Below are 12,505 nucleotides of genomic sequence, written 5' to 3' on the forward strand. Positions count from 1 at the left end.
CGACATTGTGTTTCCCTTCCCGTCCGTTCACTGGTACACTGTTGATTATCGCATAATGATTGACTGACACCACTTGGCTGAGATGGAGGGAGCCTTGGCGGAACATTGGATATCTGCTACTTGTCACTGTGGAGTATTGGATTAAATGCAGAGGTCATCACCTTCAGACAGTTTGGAAGCGTTACTCAGTGCTGCAAACTCATCCTGTTTCCACATCTGCGATGCCCTCCACATGTTTTTAATTTTTTAATTTTTTTTCACCAGTAAGATAGCAGTACCTCTTTTTATTTCTACTACCTCGCGTGTGTTGTGAACAGCATCTTCCGGTGATGGTCAGCACCGGAACAGTAATCATGTACATGACTGCAAAAATGAAGAAACAATGTTCGAAACAGAAGACCGAGACATCCGCTACCCCGTAGCTGTGGAAGATGAGATGAACTGTATAGGTCATCACCTTCGGATAGCTGTTGGAAACACTTTACAATGCCGCACACTCTTCCAGTTTCTATATGTTGAGATGCTTTCCGCATTTTTGTCAACTTCTACCAACTTGTGCGTTGTGGGAGCGCATAGTTTACACCATGCGATGTTCAGTTTTCCGAGAGAGCCAAAGAATCGAACCATGCAGCATTGTAACAGGAGATAGAGGAGTTCGATGAACAACTGGAAAAAGTCCGTAGTAAAATCCCTAACACAAAAAAACAGACTATATTTTCAGAAAATGTATTTGCACTGTTTAGAACATGTCCACTATATGTAAATAGATGTGCTATTGTGTACCGTGTTTGTATGATGTAACAAGTATGTGAGCAATATGTATACGGACATGGCCTTTTGCATAAGGTGCTTTACATTTCTAAATATTTTAGGGATAACAAACCTTTTATAACGCGCTGATTTTATCCACTTGACATCTTGGCTTTAGTTTTCAGCGTAAAATGAACAGGTTTTAGAAGAAAAAGATTTTTAAGACCTAAATATGAAAACAGTCCTTTGAAAGCGGTTGTCTTAAATAAAGAAATACTTTATGCGATCTTGGCTGTTGAATGGTTTTTAGCAATTAAAACAGATCGTTTTTCAGTACTATCAAAATGAGAAAATTCAATGGTACCTACACTCTTACGCAGCGAAACAGAAAACGCAATTCAACATCTGAAGAACTATAAATCCTCTGGTCTGGACCGTATATCTGGTGAGAAAATCAAAGAAATGGGACAGGAAGGCGCGGATGTCCTGCATTCATTGTGTGCAAGAGTATGAGAAACTGGGTACTGGCTACAAGACTGGTCGAAGATTCTCTTCATCCCTCTACACAAGAAAGGGTCAGTCAGAAATTTCTCCAACTACCGAACTATTGCTACCGTATCCCACTCAAGCAAAATAATGTTGCTCTACATCTTGAACCAGCGTATGAAGCCGTACATTCAACCTCACATATCCATGGAACAACTTTTTTTCTTTTTTTTAAAAAAAGGAAAGGAGCCACTATCAGCTTGCACAATTTCTTGTTGACAACTTGGGTCCATAGCTTAGTGGGGTCTGCGCCACACTCGAACCCTACCATCAGCTCTTACCAACCGAAATCAGGACTCATCTGACCAGACCACGGTTTTCCAGTCGTCTAGGGCCCAACCGATAATGTAACGAGTCCAGCAGATGCGCTGCAGGCGATGTTGTACTGTTAGCAAAAGATTTCTCGTCGGTCGCCTGCTGCCATAAACCATTAGCACCAAGTTTCGCCTAAGGGATACGTTCGTTGTACTTCCCACATTGATTTCTGCTGTTTTGTCACGCAGTGTTGCTTGTCTGTTAGCACTGACAATTCTACGCAAATGCCGCTGCTCTAGGTCGTCACTTGAAGGTGTCGGCCACAGCGTTGTCTCTGGGGAGGGGTAAATCCTCCAATTTGCTATTCTCGGCATGCACTTAACATTGTGGGTCTTAGAGTATCGAATTCCCTAACGATTTTGGAAGTGGAATGTCCCATGCGTCTAGCTGCAACTACCGTTCCGCGTTCAAACTCCGTCGTGCGGCCTTAATCACGTCGAAACCCTTTTCGCATAAACCACTTGAGTACAAATGACAGCTCCGCTAAGGCACTACCTTGTATACACGACACTACCGCCATCTGTATACGTGAGTACCGCTGTCCCATGACTTTTGTCATCTCAGTGTTCATAGCAAACACAGTGCTATATGTAACTTTGGAAAGATCTGATGTTCACCGAGATATTTTGGCAGTCAATAAAAAAGAATTATTTAACAGACTTAAATAATTTTTGCTATATGAGGTGAGAAGTTTGAAGTTCTTTCACGGACAAAAAAAATTTCACGCCCGCCCCCACAAGAAAAGAGTACCTCTGACCCTAATTAAAATTAAGAACAGAGTTTTGACAAGCTTAGAGACATTATAGCGATTTACTCTACATGTGAGTTTCACGTCTTTTTTGTGACTTTTGTAGACTTTAAACGGATTTTTTTACCGCCGCACAGAATGGAGCGCTACGGCGGCTGCCTGTAAATAACACCTGTCGCGACGTCATTCAAATCAGAGTGTACACTCATGGATGGACAGGAGCGCTCTTGGAAAACACCCAGAGGCTACGACAGGATTTGCGAGGGGCTGAATCGAAACAGGACTCAGCTCAGTCCCGTAAGGCGTGCGATCGTATCTTCCGGGCAATTGCATCGCAGCCCACCGTGGATTACGGAAGCCGCACAAGGTGGGAACATCAGCAACCGCCAGGTGCTAAGAGGGGTAGAGGAATTAACGTGGCCGCAGCTGACTGCGAATTCCCACTGTCACCGTTCACAAACAAACTGCACTGCCGTGACTTGAAGGGGGATATCGTCGTGCCAGTGTGACGTATGGACTCATACTGTCAGCTTCTGCGATTCTAAGGACGTTATCGACTGAGTAACTTGTTGACAGCCACACTGTTTTAATCAGAAATCAACAAAATAATAATAAAATATTCATTTGCCGAATATGATGAAAAGCGTAGAACCTACGACAGCGTAAATAGACACAGCAAAAGTTTCCAAGCGAACGACTCTGTTATAACTTCGAGAATTTTTTTAGAAGAACGAATCTTTTGTCTACCTAGTACAGCACAACCAATGTAAATGAAGATTCTCGTGACGTGTCAGTGCAATAAACTTTCCTGAGGTTTCTTGCCACATCAGTCAGCAGAGCGCTCGCGATGTTTCGGAAGGCGTATTGTCTTATTCGATCTTCCGACGAAGTGCCGAACAGGCGAACAGCCGAGTGTTTCATAACGCAGCACAGTGTGTAAACTTTTAGATGGCAGACCTCTCCGTAGTCCTGAATCGGTAGAAGTCGGTAAACGTCGGGAGGCTTCGGTAGGCACGCAGTTTCGACTGCTGCCAACATTACGTAGCTGACTGTGTTGTACAAGGTAGCCATTGTCGTCTGCTTCGTTATTGTTTTGCGCTGTGCTGTTCTGCGTGTCCTTATTGTGCAGTTGTGCTAAACATTATCAAAATGAGTGAAGAGGCAGTTGCTGGCCCATCTCGGGAGTCGCCAACAACCCCCGTGGTTTTATATACTTTTTTTAGCATGTTTGCGAAACGTGTTGCGAATAGTGTTAGTAGTGAAGAAATAATAGAACAAAACGTCATGCCTGACGCGGCAGTTTTTCACGCATCTCGATGTTTACCACGTCATATCTCCTGAATTATATGTCGTAAAGAGACATAAATTTGCCGGCGCATTTACTGATATATGTGGATACTGTATGCTAACGAAATATGTTGCGATTAGAGTTAATAGTAACGAAATAATACATTAAAACGTCATGCCTACTACGGCAGATTAACGGTATGTACTGAGAAAATGTAGTAAGCGACAACCTTTTTTCCTTTCATTATTTTGTAGGGGGTGTCAGCGAGAAAAATTTTCGTAAAGGTTTGAAACTGCATGCAACGTTTGTCGCTAGTCGCTAAGTGCTCTCATTCTCAAACAGTGGATGCATAAATCTGGATATTTTCCCGCGGTGGCATCTCACTGTTCATGACGTCATATCTCGTCAAGATTGTGTCTTATTTCTTTTTTTTCGGCTAGGAACCTTCGTGGGCGTACAGAGAACAAATCACCAAAATTTCATCGCAATCGGATGAATGGTTTGGGAACGCACAGAGGGCAGACATACATACATTCATTTTTATATATAGAGATTGACTAATCATGGAATGGAAACACACAGCAACAGAACGTACCAGCGTGACTTCAAACACTTTGTTACAGGAAATGTTCAAAATGTCCTCCGTTAGCGAGGATACATGCATCCACCCTCCGTAGCATGGAATCCCTGATGCGCTGATGCAGCCCTGGAGAATGGGGTATTGTATCACAGTCGTCCACAATACGAGCACCGGGGTTGCGTAGACAAGAACTTTCAAATGCCCCCATAAATGAAAGTCAAGAGGGTTGAGGTCAGGAGAGCGCGGAGGCCGTGGAATTGGTCCGCCTCTACCACTCCATTGGTCACCGAATCTGTTGTTGAGAAGCGTACGAACACTTCGACTGAAATGTGCAATAGCTCCATTGTGCATGAACCACATGTTGTGTCGTACTTCTAAAGGCACATGTTCTAGCAGTACAGGTAGAGTATCCCGTATGAAATCATGGAGGTGAATCGAGGAAGTACAGTACATACTGACGAAACTAAAATGAGCTCTAACATGGATATTAAGCGTTTCCGGACACATAAGCACATAACATCTTTTCTTCATTTGTGTGTGAGGAATGTTTCCTGAAAGTTTGGCCGTACTCTTTGTAACACCCTGTATATATATTAATGTACATGACGATTTCAGTTTCGTTTACGAACAACATTTAAAGCGAGTTTTACTTCTAAGCCTTTCGTCTGCTTTCGTGTAAGCATGACGCGCAATTTGTAGTGCCAGCACTGCAACTGGTAGGCGTGCCTTGTCCCCCCCCCCCCCCCCCGCCCAAAACGGTTCCTCTCCCCTCACCAGCCAATGCTTGCTTCCTCCTCTCCCCGCTCACCCCTCACAACTCCTGCCATCTTACAGTTAACACACTGTACGTTAAAGGAGCGGAACTACAACTTCTCATTCCTTAGTTCTGAGAAAACAAAGCGCCTGAGTCTGGTTTTTTCATTTTTTTTTATTTCAAATCCCCGTGAAGGGGCGGGCTGGTAGCTGATAAAAGTTTCTCACTCAGAAGTTATACATATTTAAACGAAGTTTTGAATATAGAGGAACAGATGAAAATAAGTGATGCTTTTAAAAGCACATTCGTGGACAATTTTTTATCAGCTTTCAAACTTTTTAGATGATTTTACATTACGTTGTGGTCTGTAGTCCAAAGACTCCACTTGATGCAGTTCTCCGCAGTCTATCCTCTGCAAGTTTTTTCATTTTCTAATAATGTGTCTTATCAATCGATCCCTTCCTTTAGCCAAGTTGTGCAATAAACTTTTATTTTCCACAATTCAGTTCATTATCATTTTAGCTATTCGATCTATCCATCTAATTTTCAGCATTCCTCTGCAACAGCATATTTCAAAAGCTGTTATTGTCTTCTTGTCGGAATTGATTACGGTCCACGTTTCACCTCCGTACAAGGCTTTGCGCCAGATAAATATCTTCAGAAAATGTTACTTATCACTTAAATTTATGATCTTATAAATCTTACAATTAAATTTTCCCTAAATTTATATTCGACGTTAACAAATCCTTCTTTTTCAGAAATGCTTTCCTTGCTAGAACCAGTTTGCGCTTTATATCTTCTTTATTTCAGCCATCGTCATTCATTTTGCTGTCCACATAGCAAAACTCAACTCCTACTTTAGTGTCTCATTTCTTAATCTAATTCCCTGAGCAGCATCTCATTTCATTCGATTAGATTTCATTACCCTTGTTTCACTTCTTTTGGTGCTAATCTTATATCCTCTTTAACTATTCCGTTCAACTGCTCTTGCAGGTCCATTGAAGACTTTAACACAATTACGTTGCCATCAGCAAAATTTCTCCCTGAACTTTAATTCCTTCTCCAAATTTGTCTTTCGTTACCTTTACTTCTTGTACAAATTGAACAGCACTGGACGAGACTACGGTTCTGTCACTCTCCCTTCTCAACCACCTTTTTTTTCAGTCTGGTTTCTGTACGAGTTGTATACAGCCTTACGCTCCCTGTATTTTACCGCGTGTAACTTCAGAATTTCACAGTGTTGCCCGTCTCGACATTGTGAAACACTTTCTCTAGATCTACAGCCGCTATAAACAAAGGCTTGTATCACTTGTTCCTACATTTCTCAAAAACCCAATTGACCTTCCCCGAAGCCTTCTCCTACCAGTGTTTTCATTCTTCTTTAAAAAATTCGTGTCAGTATTTTGGACCATAACTTATTAAATTGATAATTTGGTAATATTCACACCTTTTAGGAGCTGCTTTCTTTGGATTTGAAATTATTACATTTTCCTTGAAGTCTGAGGGTTTTCAAGTTGCTACAGTAAAATGGTAATGCTTGTGGTGCATGAAAATGATCATATTAACGTTCGACACTCAATGATTAGTATGACTATGTAGTCCCGTTGAACTGCATGTAGCGACTAAATATCATTGAGAGGGAGGAAGGGGGAGGGAGGAAAATGGAATGACTGTGTGAGGTGGAGCATTGTGTGTAGGGCTGGAAAGATAGATACACCTCGGATCGATTTCCGTCGTTTGCTGGTGGGAGAGCTGGTTAAAGCTCCGGATGGAGAGTCCGAGTCTCGTAAATCATCTCCTATTACAGTCATCGGAAGCGGCAGTGGCGGACACTGAAGTCCCCACAACGGCCGTTCCTTCGCCATCGAACCGACGACCGGGCTGTGTTTACGTGTCCAGCAGCCCGTACTCACAGTCCCCCACTGCCTCACTTAATGCAGAATATCAAAACTGATATTGGTCTCGCCCCTAAATATCACGTTATGATAATTGCATATAATAGTATGCGTTACTAAAAGCGCGTTGGGATTTTTAAGAGTCTGATGAAAAGTATTTTCAGATTCCGGGCGCTACCTGCATATCAGCACCTCTTTAAAAAGTCTGTTGTTAATATAAGTCAACAACAGTTAACATATCCGTGGGCACAAAGTATCCCCTCCTAGGTAATACACGTTATCTGAAATACGTTGGGACTTTCCACTTCTATAGCTGGCAAACTGAAGTCCCCGCCCCCCCCCCCCCCCCCCCCACACACACACACAGCAACAGCATGAACAGGAAACTTATCACAATGCCAATTTGTCTCTGCAGCGCGTTGCCTACCAGGAACGGTTAGTGCAGTCTTGGGTATCCTGGGGCAAGTGCATTAACTTACTCCCCATCCTCCTCCTTCATGTCTGCCTCCAACCAATTCCATTCCCAAGTGAGCATAATGTCGCCTACCCATCCTAATGTTCCTTCCTTGATTTCTGACAACGCTGGTCCTAAGAGGTCATATGTAGCTTCAACGCCCGTACTCTTAAATTGCAAGGTCTTTGGTGCTAAATTATTTCTTTCTAATAATTAACAATAAGTCTTAAAATGCTAACAAAGATTTAGGATTCAATCATGTTTTTAAGGCCTCCTGCTACACTTCACTAGTTACGTTTATTATTCGTACGAGCTATGTTTGTCAGGGTCTACAGAATGTCAATGGCCCTCTCTTTAAGTGTTTGGATGGTATCGTATCTGCCAGCTCAAGAGGTTGGAGGTAGCGTCTTTAGAGTTATCTCAATTATTTTGAAATACAAGACTGTGTCTTGATTAGCCTTATAGTATCTACAGCGCTTTCAAGGATAAATTTAAATTATGACTTGATTCTTTTTTGCAGACCATTGTATCTGCGAGCCACGATAGGTGTTCCGCCGTAGCCTTGGTCGAAACGCTTGTTCACATCAATTTCCTTTCGTTTTGTAGATTCAGTTAACTGGTGTTCCAGTTCTAATTCTTTCTCTTCTTGCGTCGGGCGGCAGGGGAACCTTATCCTCGAGGACATTGCCACAGTTGCTCCAGTCTCATTACGTCCTGTGCTATTATCGCTGTATAGTTTCGTTGGTTGTGCAGTGATTACTTTCCGTGCATCCTCTTAGAGTAAACAACTGCCTATGACGTGACGCAGTACTCAACAATACAGCGGTTCCCGTAGCGGACCATGCCGTTGCTTAGCATCAGTTTGAGAGGAGTCGAATGGCGAGCGACGTGGCTGTTTCCGTCTCCATCAGCAAAATCTTAAGAACCCGTGAAATGCAGTGAAGAGCACGGTGTAATGTTAGCTGTCTGTAGGTAAGTCATCAACAAGAATCTGAGTCTTGTCAATTCGTGGCACCTAAGACACACTCTTCTGTGGACGCACAAGATAAAGTCTCATATGCATGTATGTTTATTTAATCTGGAGGTCTTTGACACATCAGTTATATTCAGAGTAATCAGATTTTTCACTCATCCAAACTCCTACGTCGTTTCCGTGCCAAGTACTCTCTGCATTCACCAATATATATATTATTCGAGAAGTCGAGTGTATCACTATCATATCTCGAAACATAGTCTTTCTGGGTCAATTCTTGTGTCCGATTCCACCCGTCGGCTTTTTCTAATGAAGTAATGTGTGATGGCATTTTGTTTATGTCGCAGATTGTAGTAGTAGATACTAAGTGTTGCCTCTGAATGTCTTCTTTGTGTACGTATATTAAAAATTTAATGTATATTGTCAAACGGGATGAGAATATGCCTAGATGGATGAGAATGTGTGAACGACGTACTTGACGTTTGTGTGCCATCTAATCGTTTTTCTGTAGAAATAGGGGGTTCTGTCAGGTCGCTGAAGTTCGCTAGAGCGTCAACGGTCACTTTGGACTCGTTGCCCTGTTTATTTCGCCTCATCATCACTATCAGTATTTATTCTGAATGGTGGCTGCTTCATCAGTTTTACTGATAACAGGAGTATTGTCTTGTCTGCACATTGTATTGTAAATTAATCACGGGAAGGTAAGTTAGTACCATCAATGCTATAACTATTGTAGAAGATAACTGTGTAGGGACGTTTCTGTAAACTGAATTGTTTCCGTATAATACATGAAGTACTGAGAACACTTATGGGGGTGAGTTATGTACCATTAATTTTTTGACTATTATTCCTTTGTTATTGATAGGTACAAATTTCTTGTGTATGTGCCACTTATGGGGGTGAGTTATGTACCATTAATTTTTTGACTATTATTCCTTTGTTATTGATAGGTACAAATTTCTTGTGTATGTGCCAATAGTTACAAAATGTTATATACAATAATATGCCACAGTTACACGAGAGTATTTTTGTTTGTTTTGTGTATGTGAGCGGGATATCACCGGTTACAATTCTGGTTAGTGGTGAATGGAACATCAGTCAATCAATAACTGTGAAAAATTATTATCCTCTCTGTTCAGGAAAACGGCGTAAGTGTGTTTAAATGTTTCAACCATGAGGCATTGAAATATTGTTTGTCTTTTTGGCTTCTTGGAGAAGTATGTGTGTTTTTGAGTTGGGCACCAGTAGCTAATTCTTAAACATTACCTTAATGAGAAGCTTGCAGATCCAAAAGGGCAACATTTTATTGCAGCTTCGAACTTGGCCTTCTGGCATGTGTTCAACATTTGTATGAATGTGCGAGTATGTCCATGAATGGCAGTGGGCTTCCTGAGGGTGAATCTGTGTTAGGTGTGTCTTATTCGTCAATGTGAGTAAGATGTTGGCAAAATCATAAGAAAAATTCCACCTTTCATTTTATCATCAATTTCCAGTTTAATCTGCCAATTTGTTGTGACATTTTGGAAACTGGTTAGACAGATCCTCTTTGGGTGACGGACACACTACCTCTGTCAAGTGAGTCAACCACAACCAAAAATAATCTAAAGTGACTGGGGGCTAATGAGAGGTTCCATGCCTTCTTTTGCATGTCGCCTCTCATTTTCATCAATTTTATTAATGTTTTATGTCACTGAGTGGTGGTAACAGGCCGAATAAGGTTATTCTAATGAGAGTATTTGTACTGAGAGCTCAAAGTAGATTTCACTTGATTGCCATACATGTTGGGAACTGTATGTGGTCTTGCTTTTAGTTTCCTCTGTTACTTCCCTGGGTGGCCTGTTGCGAGTCTAGCACCGGAGGGTGCGGCACACTGCGCTTCTGGGGTGGGGAGGGGGGGGGGGGGAGGGGCTGCACTTCTGCAAATGCAGAGGGTCGTACATTAGTGGGCTTGAGCGCCTGGCGGGACGACTGACGCCAGTCAACTTTCGCCTATTGTATGCAGGGCGGAACGACTGGCCAGCCGTCTGAGTGACGCCGCAGTTTGTGTGTTACCATTGTGGCGTGTCTGGAACGAAGACTACTGGCGCCGACTGACTACATTGTCCTCATGATTCTGAGAATACTTGTGGACTGTGCCCTGCTGGGCGCGACTGTCTGGCGCCAGATGGCCGGCGGTCTAGGCAGATTGTTTTCGTAGCTGGTCAAACGACAAGTTCAGTGCCCTCAGCTGAATAGCAGAGGCATGATTGGTCATCTTAAACTGAGGGCAGTAAACGTCATAAAGGCCTGCTCGAAATTCGGGGGAACAGACGCTATTGGCGCGGATGATGTTCTGAGATAGTATGGGGGAATTTTGGAATCAGCACTGAATGTTGATTCGCAGTTTTCGAGGGTAGTGGGGAGAATGAGTAATGTTGACTTCGCTCTTGCGTTGCATGGGTGCAGGAAAGTTCGGGATCTGATCTTCGTCGGAGTCGGACGGTCTTGCGACTTAGTCGCACTTTTTCGGCAGAACTTAGAATTCTCTGACAGCCTTTGAGGCCAGGGGTTGAAACAGTGTTGCTGCACAGCAGACATCGGCGTCTACATCATCAGAACACTGCCTACCGACGATGCCCTGCAGGTGGACTGGTGAACTGTTTTGCGGCTCCGGCATTGTAAGACCCATCATTTTTATAGCGAAGTCTTCAGCAACACGCGCGCTCGCTTTGCTACAAGTCCAGCTTCCTTGTTTCTCCATGAGATCCCATTTGAGCTCTCACTTCTAATCGCAATACTGCGTTATGGTCGGGGGAGTAATATTTGTTTCACTAGGACCTCCAATCATTATCACAGAGGGTAAGAGCCCCTTGTTCTCGAGACAACTTTTATTCTCATAATAGTTCTGTATAACCAACCCTTTAGCGTACTGTTTGTATTGACAATTAAGTACCTTTGTGTTCTAATTTATAATAAATCACATTGTAATATTTAATCCGCATATCATTTCATAGATAGATGCAGATTCCCATTTCCTGTCGTTTATTGTGATAAATTTCCCTTTTTCTTTACTGAGTAGATCACGATTTTTATTAAATTATTGTGAGTATGCACTTCTTATTTTACCAGTTAACAGGGTCCACCATCAATTCCTTTAGTTACCGTTGTGACATAATCCGTTAGGTGGTAGGTAAGGATGGGGTCGAGTGAATGTCCAGTTGTCATGTAGAATTCGTCAGAATTAAAGAGGTACAAACTCATCTCCATCCCGGCACCTCGCAATGTGCCACTAATTTTTTGCCCATTATTCCTTTGTTATTGATAGGTATGGGTTATACTTACACGAACGGGGTCGGAGGACGGCGGTATCGCAATTGGACAGACGAACAGTTATGCCTAGCATTGGAGGAAATGAAGAATTGGAAGATTTCCATCAGGGAAGCTGCTAAAAAGTGAGTTCAGACGACATTTTAATGTCATTTTTTCATTTTTATTATTTTTGAAACATTCTTTTAGGTACCTATGTACCTGTGTTAGGTGGTACCTGCTTTGTTAGATGATAGGTGACATTAGGTATGTTGCACTTTCACCTTAAGATTTGCTAGCGAGTACCTATTTTATTGTCAGAAATGACTGTTGTGTGTATTGAGGGTATGGCATATGTGGCAACACCCTGAACATGAAAGTAAATGGGAGTTTAACTTAAACTTCTGGGGGAACAAACTGTACTTTCTGCCAGTGAAGAGAGGTGATTGTTTCTCATTTGTTATACCTGTCAACATATGGTTTCCCCACATCATTATTTGAATTGCTTTTACTGATAAATAGCTATTTGACAGGTACAGATCGTCGTGTACCTCCGTTTAAAGATAACATGCCAGGAAGGGTTTGGAGACAGCTTTTCTCAAACGACACAAAAACGATCTCAATAATCGAATGTCAGATAGCGTAATACGTTACCGAGCTGCTCTGTATGAGACATGGATTAATTGGTTTTTTGACAATTTGGAGCGGGAACTAGAGATCTTTACAAAAGAAAACATTTGGAACTACGGCAAGTCCAATCTACCGGATGATCCTGGGGCTTGTAAAGTCATTGTAAAAAGGGGAGCAATGGAACGTGATTTCATAAAATATGCCACAAAGGTGGCGATTTACATCGGGATATGGGGAAGTGCTGTTGGGGAGATTGCTCCTATGTACGTTACGTTCAAGGCAGATGG

The sequence above is a fragment of the Schistocerca piceifrons genome, chromosome 2, assembly GCF_021461385.2.
Source record: "Schistocerca piceifrons isolate TAMUIC-IGC-003096 chromosome 2, iqSchPice1.1, whole genome shotgun sequence".
NCBI classification, from domain to species: Eukaryota; Metazoa; Arthropoda; class Insecta; order Orthoptera; family Acrididae; genus Schistocerca; species Schistocerca piceifrons.